Source organism: Erpetoichthys calabaricus (genome assembly GCF_900747795.2).
Source record: "Erpetoichthys calabaricus chromosome 1 unlocalized genomic scaffold, fErpCal1.3 SUPER_1_unloc_22, whole genome shotgun sequence".
NCBI classification, from domain to species: domain Eukaryota; kingdom Metazoa; phylum Chordata; class Cladistia; order Polypteriformes; family Polypteridae; genus Erpetoichthys; species Erpetoichthys calabaricus.
Window position 1 is genome coordinate 2,976,487 of NW_026261588.1, and position 17,230 is coordinate 2,993,716.

The following is a 17,230-nucleotide window of genomic DNA, read 5'->3' on the forward strand; positions in this document are numbered from 1 at the left end:
CCAAAGCAAAACAGAGGAACACACAGATTGGCATATTAATACACAAACCTACAAGAGGCACAATGATCTGAGAGAAAAAACATAAAAGATGAGAAAACCTGGGATCAGTGCAGTTAATCGTGTCTGCCAAAGACGGGGTGAAGCAGGTGAAACCAGGACTGGTGACCTTTGTGACACACCCGTGTGGGCTCCACGGTACCTGGCAGCTGACAGTCTGAGGTTGAGCCAGGCCAATGAGGACACACACACACAGAGTTAGCAAGAGGTGATGCAAAGTGTTTCAGTGCTTTATGTTAAAACAAAGTGCAAAAAAGGGCTGTGTTCCTCCACTAATAAACAAATAACTAATCCATACAAAGTGATCATGGTTAAAGAGTCCATAAATATCAATTAAAATGAGGTTAAAAATCACGGCAGTGAAACTGCTCTGTAAAAACTGATGTATCCATTGAAAAACTGACATCACCTCCGCTTACCCCTGACGGGATCCTGTAGCCAGCGGAGACCTCCTCCCGACAAGCACAGCCAACCTTTACAACCCAGCTTCGGGTCCCCGATTCCATCACAGGCGCACAAACAGGGATGCTGCACTGTGCCACTCCTTGGCCTTGTAATGGAGCCCTCTTGAGCAAAACAGGGGCAAGGGGATTGTTCTGAAAGAATGGCTGGGGATCCTTCATTGTTTAATAAACAGGCCTTAACCCTCAGTCAGTGTGTCTTGGTCTTTCTATGTCAGTGGTCGTTATGGTATTATTGTTAATGTGCCTGCGCAGTGGCTGTTTCAGCACAGGAGTACTCCAGAGGACTGGCATAAGCCTTTAACTTGAATGTAATAATGTCCCTTTGATTATTAGATACATAGATAGATAGATAGATAGATAGATAGATAGATAGATAGATAGATAGATAGATAGATAGATAGATAGATAGATAGATAGATAGATAGATAGATAGATAGATAGATAGATAGATAGATAGATACTTTATTAATCCAAAGGGGAAATTCACATTACTATATATTATAACTAGCAAAATACCCGCGATTCGCAGTGGTGAAGTATTGATTTAAAATTTTAAATAATAAACTGAGGGAAAATGTACCAATAATTATTTGTTAAGGATCTCTTTGTATAGCACGTTGTCAGTTTGCCCGTCCGGTTGTAATATGACCAAGCTGTGCGCTGAGCTTACTCTTGAGCATGTAACGTATAGTTGGCCATGTGAAAAGCAATCTTGCCTCAATCAATGCCAGCCTTTTGTAAGGTCTGTCCCTGAGACTTATTAATTGTCATTGTGAAGCAGAGCCTTACTGGAAATTGGAGGCGTTTGAATTGAAATGGGAGATAAGAGGGTATAACGGGGATGCGAGAAATAAAAACTCTCTTCCCCTGAGCCACCACCAGTAAAAATAGTTGCCTCAATTAGGTTCTTTTGCAAGCATGTGACCTGAAGTCTCATGCCATTACAAAGTTTCGGTGGTAGTAAGTTTCTCAGTAACATTATTGGTGCCCCAACCTTCAAAATTAGATTATGCTCAGGAGTGCCTGGAGGATTCAGAGTGTGGACCGAGCTGCAGGCTATGGACTATATATATGTATGTAAGTAGGATTCAGTTAGCTTTGGGAACCCGCGCACCAAATTTCTTGAAGATGGGCCCATTAAGTAACAAAGACTGTTGGAAAGTTCAATATGGCGGCTGACAGTGGTATAATACCACCGAAATAAGTACGTACATCAGTTTCAGTTAGCAGAGGGAAGCCGCCTACCAAATTTTGTGAAGATGGGGCCATAAATAAGAAAGTTTAACATGGCGGATGTTGTCGACTGTTACGTGTAGAATTTCGAAATGAAACCTGGTTAACCTTTGTAAGTAAGCTGTAAGGAATGAGCCTGACAAATTTCAGCCTTCTATCTAAATGGGAAGTTGGAGAGTCAGTAATGAGTGAGTCAGTGAGGGCTTTGCCTTTTATTAGTATAGATGTATATGTGTATGTATACTGTATATGTGTGTGTCTGTACATAATATATATATATATATATATATATATATATATAGCTGTACCCGGCTCCGCGTTGCTGTGGCTCAGTCTGGTTAAATGGAAAAGAAAGAAAAGAGAAAGCGCACGTTTCTAATATGCTTAATTTCACAATGCTTGTGGGTATACAATATTTTTTCTTGTTCCATTGTGTGTGCAGAATGTTAGACTGAAAAATATTGTTAAGTTTGTAGACGTCTTTGTTTTTGGCCGCAAGAACAGCTCGTTAACTCAGCCAATCATGATTCTTATAATTGGTTTGAATATTGGGAAATACTTTTTCAACCAATTCTTCTTTTGACGTCACTAAATTGCAGAAGTTATGAGGCAATGAAATTCGTCCTGAGGTCAGATCAACCGGCACCTTTCCGTTCCCAATTTCCAGATTTCTCCAACCCCGTTATTGACAGTTTGCATTATTTGATCATAAATGCCTTTTTGCTGAAGCGTTAACTTAGGAATATTTGATAGCACATACGACAAAAGATCACCCGTGTTGTAATTTTGTTCACGACGCAATTCTACATCGAACAAAGCAGCAGCAGATCGATTCAGTGATGGCATTCCCAATTGATTGAGAACTTTGTTCGCGATTTCTAAGCACAAATCTTCAATCATTATCAACGCTTAGTTGTAGATTTCTGCTGTGAAATCCATGTTTATATTTGAATTTTACTTGCGTATTCGACGGAAAATATCTTCAGCCATGTGCGATTTATATCTCTCCCATAACTGTGTTGGAGATGAAGGAGAGCAGGCGGTCAATATGATTGCAAACAATGCACGAATTTGATTTGGATGTGACGTGTTGCACGCGTCATTAATGTATACATCCCAGTGTCGGTCGTTCTCCAATAAATTCAGAGCTTGACATGTACTTCGGAAAGTGCCATGTGTAACGCCGTTGACAATTCTCAATTGCTGGAAAGACGTTGGACCGGGCACATTTACCAACTGCATGTGAACAAAGAAGCATTCATCTTGATTGGGATGCACGGTGTACAGTCTGCCTATCGTAGTTTCTTTTAATATGGCAGGTTGTCCGTTGACTCGCTCTCCTCGTTTGCGTTGTTCAAATGATTTTCTACTCGCATTCCATGTGTAATACGTAGGCACTTCCGAATACAGCAGTGTTTTCGCAAACGCGTCATTTTGACATAACGTAAAGAAAGCAGTTAACGTTGTAGCCGGTGGATTCAGGGCTATTTGTTGCACATTTAAAGCTGTGAAATAAACGCGTTGTCCATTTTCTAGATGTACTGCTAAGTGAACAACATCTGGACTTCGTTCATGTATGGGAAATGAAAGAATTCGCCATACAGCTTCATTGCTGCTTATTATCTTCCAGCCTAATACTGTGCGATTTCATCGATATGTATGACCGCATTCCTATCACTTCTTTCTGGTTGCACGCCAAAAACTGCCATGTCGCTGCCTTTATTCACGTACTTACAAATGTATTTGATCGAAAAATTGAAATAGAATTGTAAAATATTTAGTATAGTGTTTGTTGCTTTTACGTCCAACAGATGGCACTGTGTTTTCAAAAAAAGCATGTTTTTACCTGTGAAAAGTGTGACATCTATATAATATGTATATAAAAACACGTGCGTATTCCAATGTAACATTGTGTCAAAACTTCAAAGCAATCGGTAAAGAACTTTCAGAGATTTAAGGTTTTGAACAAACGAACATTCACATTTTTATTTATATATATATATATATATATATATATATATATATATATATATATATATATATATATATATATATATATATATATATACTGTATATACAGTATATGTATATATATATATATATGGTTTTGGCAGCCAAGCGCTTTTTTTCCAACCTAGAAGACGTCTCTTGAGATCCGTTTAATCGCCTCGTTGATTGCATGTCTTCCAAGGTAGTTTCAATCCCCATTTCCTGCACCGAGTCATCTCCCCTTTTATGAGTGACTGTGTTAGTGGCCGTACTTCGTACAGGTCTTTGAACGCACTGAATACTTGTAACTGGTGTTACCCGTCGGCTACTTTCGACAGGGAATGGAAGCAATTGTCGAGTAACAAAAATTATTTTTAAGTGATTTCACATCGAAGAAATAATAAAAACTTGATCACTTGGGTCAATACCTAAAGAAATACACACAGCAAATGCAATTGTGAATACACCAGAATCTGTATGATTTAATTGTTGCTGTGCGTCTTCATAAACTATGGGAGGTTTGTAAGGAAACAAAGCATGAAGGAAATGAAGCTGCTCCTCGGCGAGGTTGAATTTTTTTATCGGCGTTTAAACTGTCATAGACATGAATTACAGCACCATCATAATAGGTACACACCCAGTGAGTCACTCGTTCAGTAGCTGCAGAAGGTAATATTTGAATATGTTTTGCATTTTGTGGAATGGGCATTATAGGTATGTCAGGAGTCCACATTAGCAAAACCTCTTGAGGTTGGAAAATTGTATGCACAGCTAAAATTTCGTTGAATTTGCTCGTGTGATCTGTTGATAAATAATCATTATTTACCAACTCATTCATTGCAAAATCTGACAGTGGTAAGATCACTCCTTCCTTAACACTAAACACAAACACTAAGTAGACACTAACACTAAAAAATGACAACACCGCCGGGAAGAACACTAAATGAGATAAAGTAAAAGTCTACTAAACTTCTTTATTATAACTGCTTTATTATAGCAGGTGAGGGGACGCTGGCGCACGCTTGTTGTCGCCGCTCCTCCCTGTTAACAACACTTTTTGCAAAATTCGCCTTAATTCTGCACTTTCTTATGCTTGTTTTATTTCGTTTATTGTACGTATAGTTCGTGGATACAGCTGAGTCGAATTGCATGGATTTGGCTTAATATTTACAGATTTTATGGACTCCACTTTACTGGGAACAACTGAGTCTGTGGATCACGGGATGAGACCTATGAACATTTCTTTGCACCTGGTGATCTAGCACCTCGGGATGATCTGTCTCCGTGATTATATTCGCTATGTTGATCTGCTCCCGTTTCACCTTACAGTACTCTACGACTGGGAACTGATCTGATGTTCATACTAACCTGGCTTATGGCTCCGGTGCGATCACGCCTGAAATTACCAAGCGTTACTGTTTATGGCTGTGTATTGGAACATCCAAATCCTGCTTCCTCCTCCTGCTGTGCTTTCTGCTGCTTGCAATCACCGTTCGGTATCCTTCAATAAGGGCGCGCACAAACAGGCGAGCTTCAAAAGGGTGACCTCAATTGGGCGTGGCGAATAAAGGCATTCATAGATAATTTAGATAATAATAGATAATAATAAAATATCTATGTGGCATTGCACATAATCTACAGGTTCAAGTGTAACACAACAATGAGTAAGAGCAGAAAACAATGAAATATAGAGAGCTTTAGAAATAGTTTGTTAGAAGTTCATGCATTAATTAATTGATGTTTTAATATTCTTGCTTTCGCCTTTTTATACGTTAAATCATTGCCTTTATCTAATACATTTTCTGTAATAATTTTGTTGCATTTGCCTTTATTCACTGCACCCAGTTGAGGTCGCCCTTTTGAAGCTCGCCTTTTTGTGTGCGCCCTTATTGAATAGAACCGTTTTTGTACTTTAGTGTTTAATAATTCATTACATTTATATAGCGCTTTTCTCAGTACTCAAAGCGCTAAAACAGTGAGTGATACTTAGCTGACAGCAGTGTAGAAGCAGCACAGCACAACGGAGCCGGTAGGACAGGCGGGTGTGGTAGCGTAGGTGAGCGGCGATGGTTCTATTCTAGATGGTTCTATAACAAGTAGAAAGTAACACTAAACCGCAACACCGCGTCTACTAAACACTAAGAAACACTAAGTAGAAACACTAAAGGAAAAATACTATTCAGTAAGCACTGCGTCTACTAAACAGTAAATCAGTAAAGGAGAAAGGACTAAACACTATGGAAAAAGAACGGCACGACCGCGTCCGCTGCGGAGCTCAGCTCGGAGCGAAATGAAGTGAATGAAATGAGGTGAATGGGAGGGGAGATGATCACGTGACTCCAATACCCGCCTTAACTCTCCGTCCCTCCACAAACACACAAACACAGTCTCATGGATCCCAACGATATATATATATATATATATATATATATATATATACACACACAATAATTGTAAGCCCTCCCCAAAGGCACTACATTCAGATCCGGTGCTTTAATAGTAATGTTTCTGGTGTTGCGCCATTTTTCATTCACAACAATGGCAAGTCCACCTTCCTTCCTACGGATGCTTTCACTTCTGTCCGCCCACACGATTTTAAATCCATCCAGTGCACCCACAGAGTCCAGTGTTTCAGCTCTAAGCCTCGTCTCACTGAAGCACACAAGACTGCTGAGTTTGTATTCCTTTTGGCTCCTGATCGCCGTTTAGAGCTCATCCATTTTATTCACCATTGATCTTGCATTGTCCATGATGACAGAAGGCAGCTACGGTCTGTGCCTTCTTCTCTTGTTGTGGAGTCGGCACTCTGGGAGACGAAGGGCACAGGTCTGGCAGTTGCTGTTGCAGGTTAGCGAGTCAAACCTTCCTCACCAGTTTGGTTATCCAGGTCCTCCAGAAAAAAAAGAAATAACCATAAAGAAAAACAAGCATGGGTGCTGCTGTTGCACATGGCCATTCGTGGCAGCACTGGATGTTGCTTTTTTAAAATCCACGCATTGCTTGAATGGACAATTTATATGAAAGTTAATTTTTTTTTCTTTTTAATTGTGTCAAAACACAGAGTGCCTTGTCTCGAACCCAGGACCTTTGAGTTATAAGGCAGCAGTTCTTACCTCTGCACCATTCAAGAATACGTCTAAACTCCCTGTTACAATTTACATTTGAACTTGGGTTTTTAACTCATTGACAGACACATGTAAATCTAATATTTTTTTTTATTCTTTGGTTATATTCTTGAATAAAAGCGCACGTGTTTCATATTTAGACTAAAGTCTTCACACATGATACACTTCACGTCATTATTAGTATAACATGGAAAAAGTTTCTGCTGTAGGTATGTGTTCAGCATTTCTTGCATTTCTCACATTTTGTTTCATCCTACACTTACCCAAATCTTTGTAGACACAGAACACACATAAAATGCATGGATTCCAAATAATGATATACTGTATTATTTACCCCATACAACTCCAGGGGCCTCATGTATAACACCGTGCATAGAACTCGCACTATAACATGGCGTAAGCACAAAAGCGGGAATGTGCGTAAACACAGAAAAATCCAGATGCAGGAATCTGTGCGTACGCCAACTTTCACGTTCTTCCACTACATAAATCCCGATCAGAGGAAAAGTAACGCACGCGCCTGCTGTCCCGCCCCAACTCCTCCCAGAATTATGCCCCTTTGAATATGCAAATCAATATAAATAGCCCTTAAGCTCAGCATTATGGGAAAAGGCAATGGGAAAAGCAAGAGGGAAAATGGAATTTCAGCGAATACCAAGTGGAGGCAAACAAAAACGTACTATTTGTTGGTTTAAACAGTGGTATAAACAGCAAAAGGAAGTTGATCGAGTGACATAGTGTGTCGGAGAAACTCGAAAGCAAGTTCACAAAGTCGCACAGTGCCCGAAATAAAAACGTTTTCACATATCAAAGTCGTCGTGAAAAGCCGAGTCGTAGCCCACCGTCTGAGTGTCATATGAAAGTTTATTAGGGTACAGAGAAAGAAAAATAAGTACACAGTGGGGGGAAAAAAGCACAAAATGTCAACTTCAATCTCGAAATTTCCACTTTAATCACGTAGTTTATTTTGTCATTAAATTAGAACATCATAAACTTCATCTTAAAATCGTTTAATTTACTAGTTTCTCAAATCCCATCGTAACTAAAGTAGCACATTAAATGCTGTGTTTTGTATTTGATCTTCTATTTGCTCTGTGTGTGAATCACTACGTGCTTCCAGGTGTTGTCTTCCTCCGACAGGACACAGAATCCATTACATTCGTAATATTACAGCTCTCTGAATAATTAAAATACTGAGATGTATACTTGATATAATTTTCATGATGATAGGAGTTAAAGCATGTTATTAAACATGGGAACACGGTGGCGCAGTGATTGTGCGCGACCTTGGATGAATTTATTGCAGCAGTACTGTCTTTTTCAAACATACTAACTCCCAATTCCTGTCCTTACCTTCTCCAAATACCCAATCGCCACACAATCGGCTCTTTAATAGACGTTAAGCCATCTGTAAACTTATAACGCCGATTCTTCAAAACTTTTAAGGAACACTGAAATATCTTTGTAGTGTATGTTTAATTATTCTATCCTTCACCCCAGTCCCAGTGAAGCATACAGTGTGAGGCAGGAACGAGCGCCAGACCCTTGCTAGCGTAGAGACACCGTGTCCTTTAATTATTAACAATACTGATTATTTAAATGAAGTTAGTTTTATCTGTATAATATAATAAACATATTTTGCTGCATTTCATCTTAAAAATGATATCGTCATCATATGTAAATGCGCGTTTTATAAAGTGGCTCAGGTTGTGCAATATTATAACTGTAGTGCAAGTTTACAGTGCGGTGATTGTACTTATAAGTACAGACAGTTCTACAAGGAGCACCTGATGAACTGATTGATTGCGTTTAGTGCTCTTGGGATGAAACTCCTTCTGAACCGCGAAGTCCGAAAGGATTTGAAGCGTTTGAATGCTGTATAGTGATAATTCTCTTTCCGATCAGCTGCTCCGAGTGGTGCAGTGAGAGTGATGTGGAAAAAGATGATCCGCTGTGGCAACCCCTAACTGGAGCAGCTGACAGAAATAAAAGAATGTGCAGTGAGAGTAACAACGCTGAAGCAGTTATGGTATTTGGAATAGTTTGACCCTTATGTTGTTACTGGTTAATTACAATCAGATGCATTAAACTAATAAACAATATGCGGTTAATTTCAGTGTATTTATAAAGCCGCGTCAGGGATGTGGATCTGAAAAAGAGAGGGTAACCACACAGGAACAGTAGCACTACTTTGACGCTGGGTGCCGCCAGTCTGCAAAACCGAGTGGAGAACTTGCGTACGCCAGGGTATGAGGTACCTTGGAAATGTGCGTGGCTTTACGGCAAAGTTTAGGTTTTATACATCGCGATTTGAGCGTGGACATGTTTGTGCGCAACATTTCTGTGCGTACGCACCGTTTATATATGAGGCCCCTGATCTCTCACGCAGATAAGGAGCCTTGGCTTGAACTGGGAGAACTTTTTGCCTGCGAGTTGAGCTCCATCAAGGCGGGGAATGGGCTGGAAGGCTGCTTGCTGCTTCTGCTGATCGACGCATTTACAAAACAAAAGATGCCAATGGAGAGGTGTGAAGGGATTTAAGGTGGGCTGGGATTACAAGTTTATTTGTAGGCTTCAGGAATTCTAGTGTTTGAGAGGTTTAATGCACCTCGCCACCCCCTGCCCTGGCATGGAATTGCCTTCTTTTGGTCCTTTTATCTGCCTTCCATGCAGACATGTACAGGTGCTGGTCATAAAATTAGAATATCATGACAAAGTTGATTTATTTCAGTAATTCCATTCAAAAAGTGAAACTTGTATATTAGATTCATTCATTACACACAGACTGATGTATTTCAAATGTTTATTTCTTTTAATGTCGATGATTATAACTGACAACTAATGAAAGTCCCAAATTCAGTATCTCGGAAAATTAGAATATCAATTAAGACCAATGCAAAAAAAGGATTTTTAGAAATGTTGGCCAACTGAAAGTAGGGATGGTGTTCTTGGGATGCAACTCCTCCTTCTTTTTCCTCCAAACACGGCGAGTGAAGTTTAAACCAAAAAGTCTGACCACATGACTTTCTCCCATGCCTTCTCTGGATCATCCAGATGGTCATTGGCAAACTTCAGATGGGCCTGGACATGTGATGACTTGAGCAGGGGAACCTTCCGTGCAATGCGTGATTTGAAACCACGATGGCATAGTGTTCTACCGACAGTGACCTTTGAAACTGTGGTCCCAGATCTCTTCATGTCATTGACCAGCTCCTCCCGTGTAGTTCTGGGCTGATTCCCCACTTTTCTTATCATCTGTGATACCCCGCGAGGTGAGATCTTGCATGGAGCCCCAGTCCGAGGGAGACTGACAGTCATCTTTAGCCTCTTCCATTTTCTGACAATTGCTCCAACAGTTGATCTATTTTCACCAAGCTCCTTGACAATCGCCCCGTAGCCCTTTCCAGCCTTGTGGAGGTCCACAATTTTGTCTCTAGTGTCTTTTGACAGCTCTGTGGTCTTGCCCATGGTAGTAGTTGGAGTCTGACTGACTGTGGGGTGGACAGGTGTCTTTAAAGAGCTCAGACAGGTGCTACTAATTAAGATTACTAAGTGGAGTAGAGGTGGACTTCTTAAAGGCAGAGTAACAGGTCTTTGAGAGCCAGAATTCTTGCTGATTGCCAGGTGTTCAAATACTTATGTGCAGCAGTGCAATACAAATCAATTCTGTACAAATCATACAATGGGATTTCCTGAATTTTTTTTTACATTCCGTCCCTCACAGTGGGAATGCACCTACAATGTGAATTTCAGACCCCTCCATGATTTCTAAGTGGGAGAACTTACAAAATCGCAGGGTGTTCAAATACTTATGTTCCTCACTGTATGAGGGAAGAGGGATCAGGATCCCTATCCTTCCACGGTTTCAGCAGATTTATGTGGTATACCCGCTTGCTCAGCTGACGATTGTTTAACCAAATAGTCCACAAGCCGCTTCCTTTCCTTAACCTTGTAAGGGCCTTGCCAATGGGCCAGTAATTTAAAATGCGAGGCAAGGACAAGTACCATGATCCGATCTCCTGGGCAGAACTCCAGTAGAGACATGCCACGGTCATAACCGCGTACCTGAGCTTCTTGCGCCTTTTCCAAGTGGGTTTTTGGTATAGGTCAGATTTTAGCAAATCTATCACGTAACTGTTCGATATACTCTATTGTGTTTGTCGAGGGGAGGGCCTCTTCCTTCAACCCTTCTTTTAGAATGTCCAATATGCCCCAGGGATGTTGTCTATATAATAATTAAAATGATGAGAACCCTGTAGAGCAGGGGTGTCGAACTCCGGGCCTGGAGGGCCGCAGTGGCTGCAGCTTTTCATTCTAACCCTGTTCCTAATCAGTGACCAGTTTTCACTGCTAATTAACTCATTTGGCTTTTGTTTTAATAGCCCTGTTTTTAAGGATTCAGTGCTCTGACTTGATTCATTTCTTCATTAAATGACAGCTAAACAGAAATGAGATGTAAAACAAGCCAACAGATGACCAGCTAAATTGGGTCTTCAAACTCCAACCAGTTTCTTAATGAGAAGCTGATTCTTGCTGTTAGTTAAACTCGTTCTTTTATTCCATGACTTGTTGCTGCGCTCATTCTGCCAAAGCAGACATTTCCAAAATTGTTGATTTTCTGTTTTTTCTAAAAATACCGTGAAAATGTTTTGGTGATCTGAGAGATCAGTCTTACTGAGACCTTCTCCTTTTCTTTATTTTCAGACATTGTGGATAGCTGGTCGTGTGGGCAGTTTGTTTTGTGTCTCATTATTGTTTTGCTGCTTATTAAGGAAAAAGTAACAACAAAGAGGCTGAGTCAAGTTAATTAAAATTAAGGCAAAAGAAGTTAATGAGCAAAAAACTAATGAAGAAGATGGTTAGAATGAAAATCTGCAGCCACTGCGGCCCTCCAGGACTGGAGTTTGACACCTGTGCTGTAGAGGCTTGTGGGACTTCTCGACATGCAAAAAGGATGAGGTAGAGGAGCAGATCCCACTTCCTTCCATCCTTGCTGACCACCTTGTGAAACATCTGTTTGAGGGTTTGATTAAACCGCTACACTAAAGCATCGGTTTGAGGATGATACACCGATGTTTTCAGCTGTTTTATCATCAGTACCTTGGCTGTTTCCCTGAACCTCTCGCGGGTAAAGGGCGTCCCTTGTTCTGTTAGGATTTCTTTAGGGATGCCAACTCACGAGAAGACCCCTACCAACTCCCATGCGATAGCTTTGGTTGTAGCTGATTGCAACAGAACAGCTTCTAGATATCTGGTTGTGTAATATACCAGGACCATTCTATACTCATGTCCTCTGGCCGAGGGCTCCAAGGGTCCCACCAGATCGACCCTGATACGTTTAAAGGGAATATCAATCAGGGGTAGGGAAACCAGAGGAGCCCAGTCCCTTCTAGGAATCTACCGCAGTTGACATTCCAGACAGCAGACGCAAAAGCAGCGGACCTCCTCATTGATTCCCGGCCAAGGTTGATATACTCGAAGGTGTTTCTGGGGCCCAGATGGGCTTTCAAGAGGTGGGAATGTACCAGTTCACAGACTTGTCACTGGTAAGTCCTTGGGACTAACAGCAGGGAATGTACCTCCCCGTCGTGTTCAGCTACCCAATTTAGAAGGTCATTGTTTAACACAAAGTGAGGGCCTTGTGGCATAGGATGCTGAGTGTGTTGGCCAACTATCAGAACAACTGCATTTTTCGCAAATTTAAGGGAGTCGTCATTCCATTGCTCGTTTTTAAAATGAAGCCGAAGTCTGCCTAAATTGAAAGTGTGACCTCAAAGGGTGTGGTGTCCTCCAGAGCTGCCACAGCTTCTGTGGATGGCGTATTGGTGCGTGATGCTTTGGGAGTTTCTATGTCACTGTTTGAAGCCGACCTCCGACTCTCCTCCAGCTGTGAACATGGCGTGGAGGCCACTGAGGACACATTCTCTGCGTCCATTACTAGGCCCAGTGTTTGTTTAGCAGTGGTGAGTGTTAAGCCACTTTTAGTATATGACCAGTCTCAGCCTAATATTGCCAGGAATTGAGGTTTTTTCGTTTCCATTACCGCCAGTTTTTTTTTTTACGGTCCCCTTGTAGCTGAAGTAGCATTAAGCGAACTTATACTGGCGGACATCTCCATGCACACAGGTTAGACTGGTCTTATGTTTAAGCCATTGTTACAGCAACACCGAGTGGCTAGCAACAACTGAAATGTTACTGCTGGAATCGAATAATTCTGCTACTTTAAATCCTTTTACTATAACCACTCCTGTATGAGAAAAGGCCACAGGATTATCAAGAGAGCACCACCTCTCTCTCTCGCTGTCTCTCCCCGCAGACCCTTCATCACCGTGAGGAAGCCGCCACTGGGTATCAGGAGCTTCTGGCATTCACTCTGCAGTGTGAAGATGGGGGTCAGATTTAGAGACGCAGGTACGTCGGGTTTCACACAGGTCCCGTTTTGGTTCTCCCGAGTAGGTCTCTGCTCTTATGCTTTCTGTGATCTCTAGTAGAGATACCATGCTTTTTAATTGGTTGTCCTCAGGCTGGCTGGGCGAGATCAAGGGGGAAGGGCTCTGAGCACAACTGCACAGGCGATCTGCTCCACACTTGTCAGGCATTATTTTAATCTGGCCATAGCCAGCACCCGATTTTTAGCCCATAAGTGGAACGCCTGGGAGGTAGGTGGCAAAGATGGGCTAAATTCCCACTGGAATATTTTCCTCGCCTGCTGGCCTGGGGCACCCCCCACGTATCTCAAAGGCTTTTCCCTTTGTGGGGTTCCACGGAGTGGTCCCTTTTCTCGGGAGCCCATAATAAGTCCCAAATGTGTCCCCCATAAGCCCGGATCTAGTCCGTAGGCCCCTTTGTCCTCGCCCCGGGTTCTCCTTACCCACCGCGACTGTCTCCAACCCGGCAACTCAGGAACGGTACTGTCCTACCTGGTCCTTTAAAGGTTGAAGATCTTGGTTGTGTGTCAAGGTGGTCTCCTGGTTCTGCTCTTGGTCCGACAAGGAGGCAAACATCCTGCTGACTACACCCATGTAAAATGAAAAGATCTTGACACACAAGGAGGTTTGGGGCAGCCACCCATATACTTGAATAAGGCTGCAAAAGTAAGATTTGGGTGCACAGAAATGTTCAGATCGTGTCCACAGCAGCGGTCTGGGTTTTATGGCAGTTCAGTGGAAATTTTGTCATAGAAGCTGGAAGTGACATCATGGGGACCAGAACCGGAAATGGTATCTTTGTGGATGCCGGAAGGGACATCTTCAGGCCCGGAACCAGAAGTGATGTCATGGGAATCAGGCAAGATTTCCCGTGTCTGATCTGCAGAGATTAAATAGCGAGGTTTAATGCACCCCGCCACCCACTGGCCTGGCATGGAATGACCTTCTTTTGGTCCTTCTAGCTGCCTCCCATGCGCATGTGTGTGACACTGTATTTTACTTTACTGTTTATTTATATTTTGTGAATTTCCCCTTGGGATTAATAAAGTATCTATCTATCTATCTATCTATCTATCTATCTATCTATCTATCTATCTATCTATCTATCTATCTATCTATCTATCTATCTATCTATCTATCTATCTATCTATCTATCTATCTATCTATCTATCTATCTATCTATATTTGTACAGTACACGTTCATTCAATGTACTCATGTCCTATCGTATCGAGTTTACTTGTGTGCTGCACACAAACATACACACCAGTGACATCCTTTATGTGTTCTACAACTCTGTGATGACCAATAACATTTTCTATGCTGTGGTGTGCTGGGCTGGTAACGTCACTACAAGAGAGGCCCCCTGGACCTACGAGCTGATTAAGACGCAGGCTCAACTATGTGACGCCCCCCTGGACCTGCTGGAGTTTGTAGCAAAGGAGAGAATTAAAACTTACCTGAGTGTCATTATGAACAAAGCTGCACATTCTCTCCTGATGCACTAAAGCTGAAGACTTTGTTCCAATGAATTATTCAGCAGACATGTGTTAAAGAAATGCTACTGCGGCTCCTTACACCAAAGACAATACCGCCTTTATAGTGCCATGCTGTGACTGCTCTTTAATCTTTTAGCAAAGTCAGAAGGTTTTTCATCTTTTTTTGTAAGGTTTGTCTTTGCTTTAGTGAGTAGTTCTGTTATAAATCTATTCATCTATCCATGTGAGTCTGAGTGTTAAAGAACTTGTGTTTTAAATGCTTCGCTTTATCCAGAAATCCTTGGTGGACGTGACTTACAAAATTGGCTGGGGGACTTTGAATGTGCAGAGGACGTATTCTTCGTGTTATTGAAAACCACAGTTTGTCAACTTCCTCTATCAGACAATTCTTGTTCAGATATTAGCTGATCACTACATGGAGTTTGCGTGAGCTCTCTGTGTCCGTGTGTTTCCTTCTCTTCATAAGCATGCAGCTTAGCTGGATTAGCAATGCTAAATTAGTCCTGCGGTGTACGTGTCCATGTGTGTCCACCCTGTGACTGACCAGCGCCCTCTGCGCTGCTCTGCACCCCTGCCCTGGATAAGCAGTTTTAGAAAATGGATGGATGTTTCTAGGAACAGCTGATATTGAGTTTACCAAGGATTTGTTCCCACCAAGTCATCATTTAAATTCAGTTCATGTATTTTGAGTCAAACAAATACAGTAAGCAAATCTCCTGGCCTTTACCACCCTTAAACTTTTACACACTATTAGTGTCCATCCCTGTAATGGCGTAGCAATTAAAGATGTCATGATGGCTCAAGTCGGGTCAATTAGCTGTTCACTTCAGCAGAAGGAACATTCACAGCTCAACAGAATCAAATGCTTAAAATGAAACAAGAGATTCTATAAAATCTGTTACTGCAATGAAACATTCTGATTGGCTCAGTAGGTGAAAGGGTGACTGAGCAGCAATTTTCTGATTGGTTTTAGTCAGTTAGCAGGCAGTGGTCTTTGTCTGCCATTGAATATCAAAGGTAACCCTCATCAACGACGACACTTCAGCCTAAAGCCAATGTCGTCTTACGTGACTTTTTGTCCTGCAGTTGCTGATATCATCACCTCGCCATGTGAATTTAAACAATTGAAAATAATTGCCCATGTTGCATTTTTCGATCGTGCGCCGACCATTCAGCAGAGTTGTGCTCGCCCCTGTTTCTAACAGCCAATAGTTGTCTGATAAAGCCCGTGGTGTACAAAAGGTTAACAGCTGCAGCTGTTCAGCAGCCATCTCTGCCATTTATTTATTTTTCTCTTTTATTATGGCATCTGAAAAATGAGACATCAGAAAGGTTAGTTTCAAAACCTGCATGCTTCTTATTCCTCTTCTACTTGAGGAGGACATTCACTGGTTGTCTGGTCTCCTGCACACACAGTCTGCCCCTAAGACTAAAAACAAAATCGGACCTGTTTACATTTATCTTAGGCTAGTTGAAGGCAGACATTGGGTGTCTCACATTAGGCGGCCATCTTTAAAGGGACACAATGCCAACTGCCTCCATCGCGCTAAGATTATGTACGTGAAGGCTATGACTTAAAATTGATGTGACATCGCCCTAAGATTACAAATTCCAAACCCATTATTTTACCTCCTCCTTCATATGCCCCTGTTTCTTAACAAATTCCCGAGGCCTAACTTGTATAAACCTTCCTTAACATATAGAAGGGAAAAATGTTATATATTAGGCATAATTAGCATAAATAGGCATAAAAGTAATTAAGCTTCTAAAACATTAAGATTAAGTATAAATTAGAATGTTAAGCAAATAAGATAGGCCAAGCAAATGGTTAACTAAAAAAATCAGTCATATTGCATTATTTTTTTAAGCTTGAAGGAAAATTACCAGTATTAAGAAAGCAAGAATAAAAACAGGACAAAAATGACGCACAGAAACTAGCCGAGGACAAGATAAGAAGGCATGAGAACATCTGTTCTCAGGGAGGCCAGAAGACATGGTTTTAGTAGGCACGTACAAAGCCAGCTGAAATATTGAATCGGCAAAGGTGGCAAGAAGGCATTGCTGCCAAGGTCACGTGATGTAATGCAAGGAAAAGGAAAAAAAAATGTTCTAACATAAGTTTAGAAAATTAGTAATACTAGCATTTAACTTGAGTACAGAAATTAAATGTAAATCAAGCATGCCAAGCAAATGATTAAATAAAGGCACATGCCATATTTCTTTCTAAATCAAAGCTTAAGCTTCAGGCCACCATTATAAAAAAGTTTGGAAAAGGAAATGACATAAGAAAGTGCCCAAAGATGGTAAGAGGAAGCCATCTGCCCAGCCTTAGACCAATCAGAAATAAGCAAAACAGAAACTAGAGAGAAACAATGGACAGTACAAACAGGTGCAGAATGAGCTAATTGAACAAGGACAAAGTGATAAGAAATGATAT

At 41.3% G+C, this 17,230-nt stretch overlaps 2 protein-coding genes across 4 annotated transcripts in view; one reads left to right on the plus strand and one right to left on the minus strand.

The window, feature by feature from the left end:
- Positions 1–17,230, plus strand: part of LOC114669326 (zinc finger protein OZF-like) — a 523,681-nt gene that overhangs the window by 261,771 nt on the left and 244,680 nt on the right. The gene's annotated exons all lie outside the window — the stretch shown is intronic.
- LOC114669345 (oocyte zinc finger protein XlCOF6-like) overlaps positions 1–17,230 on the minus strand; it is a 71,084-nt gene that overhangs the window by 1,651 nt on the left and 52,203 nt on the right. The gene's annotated exons all lie outside the window — the stretch shown is intronic.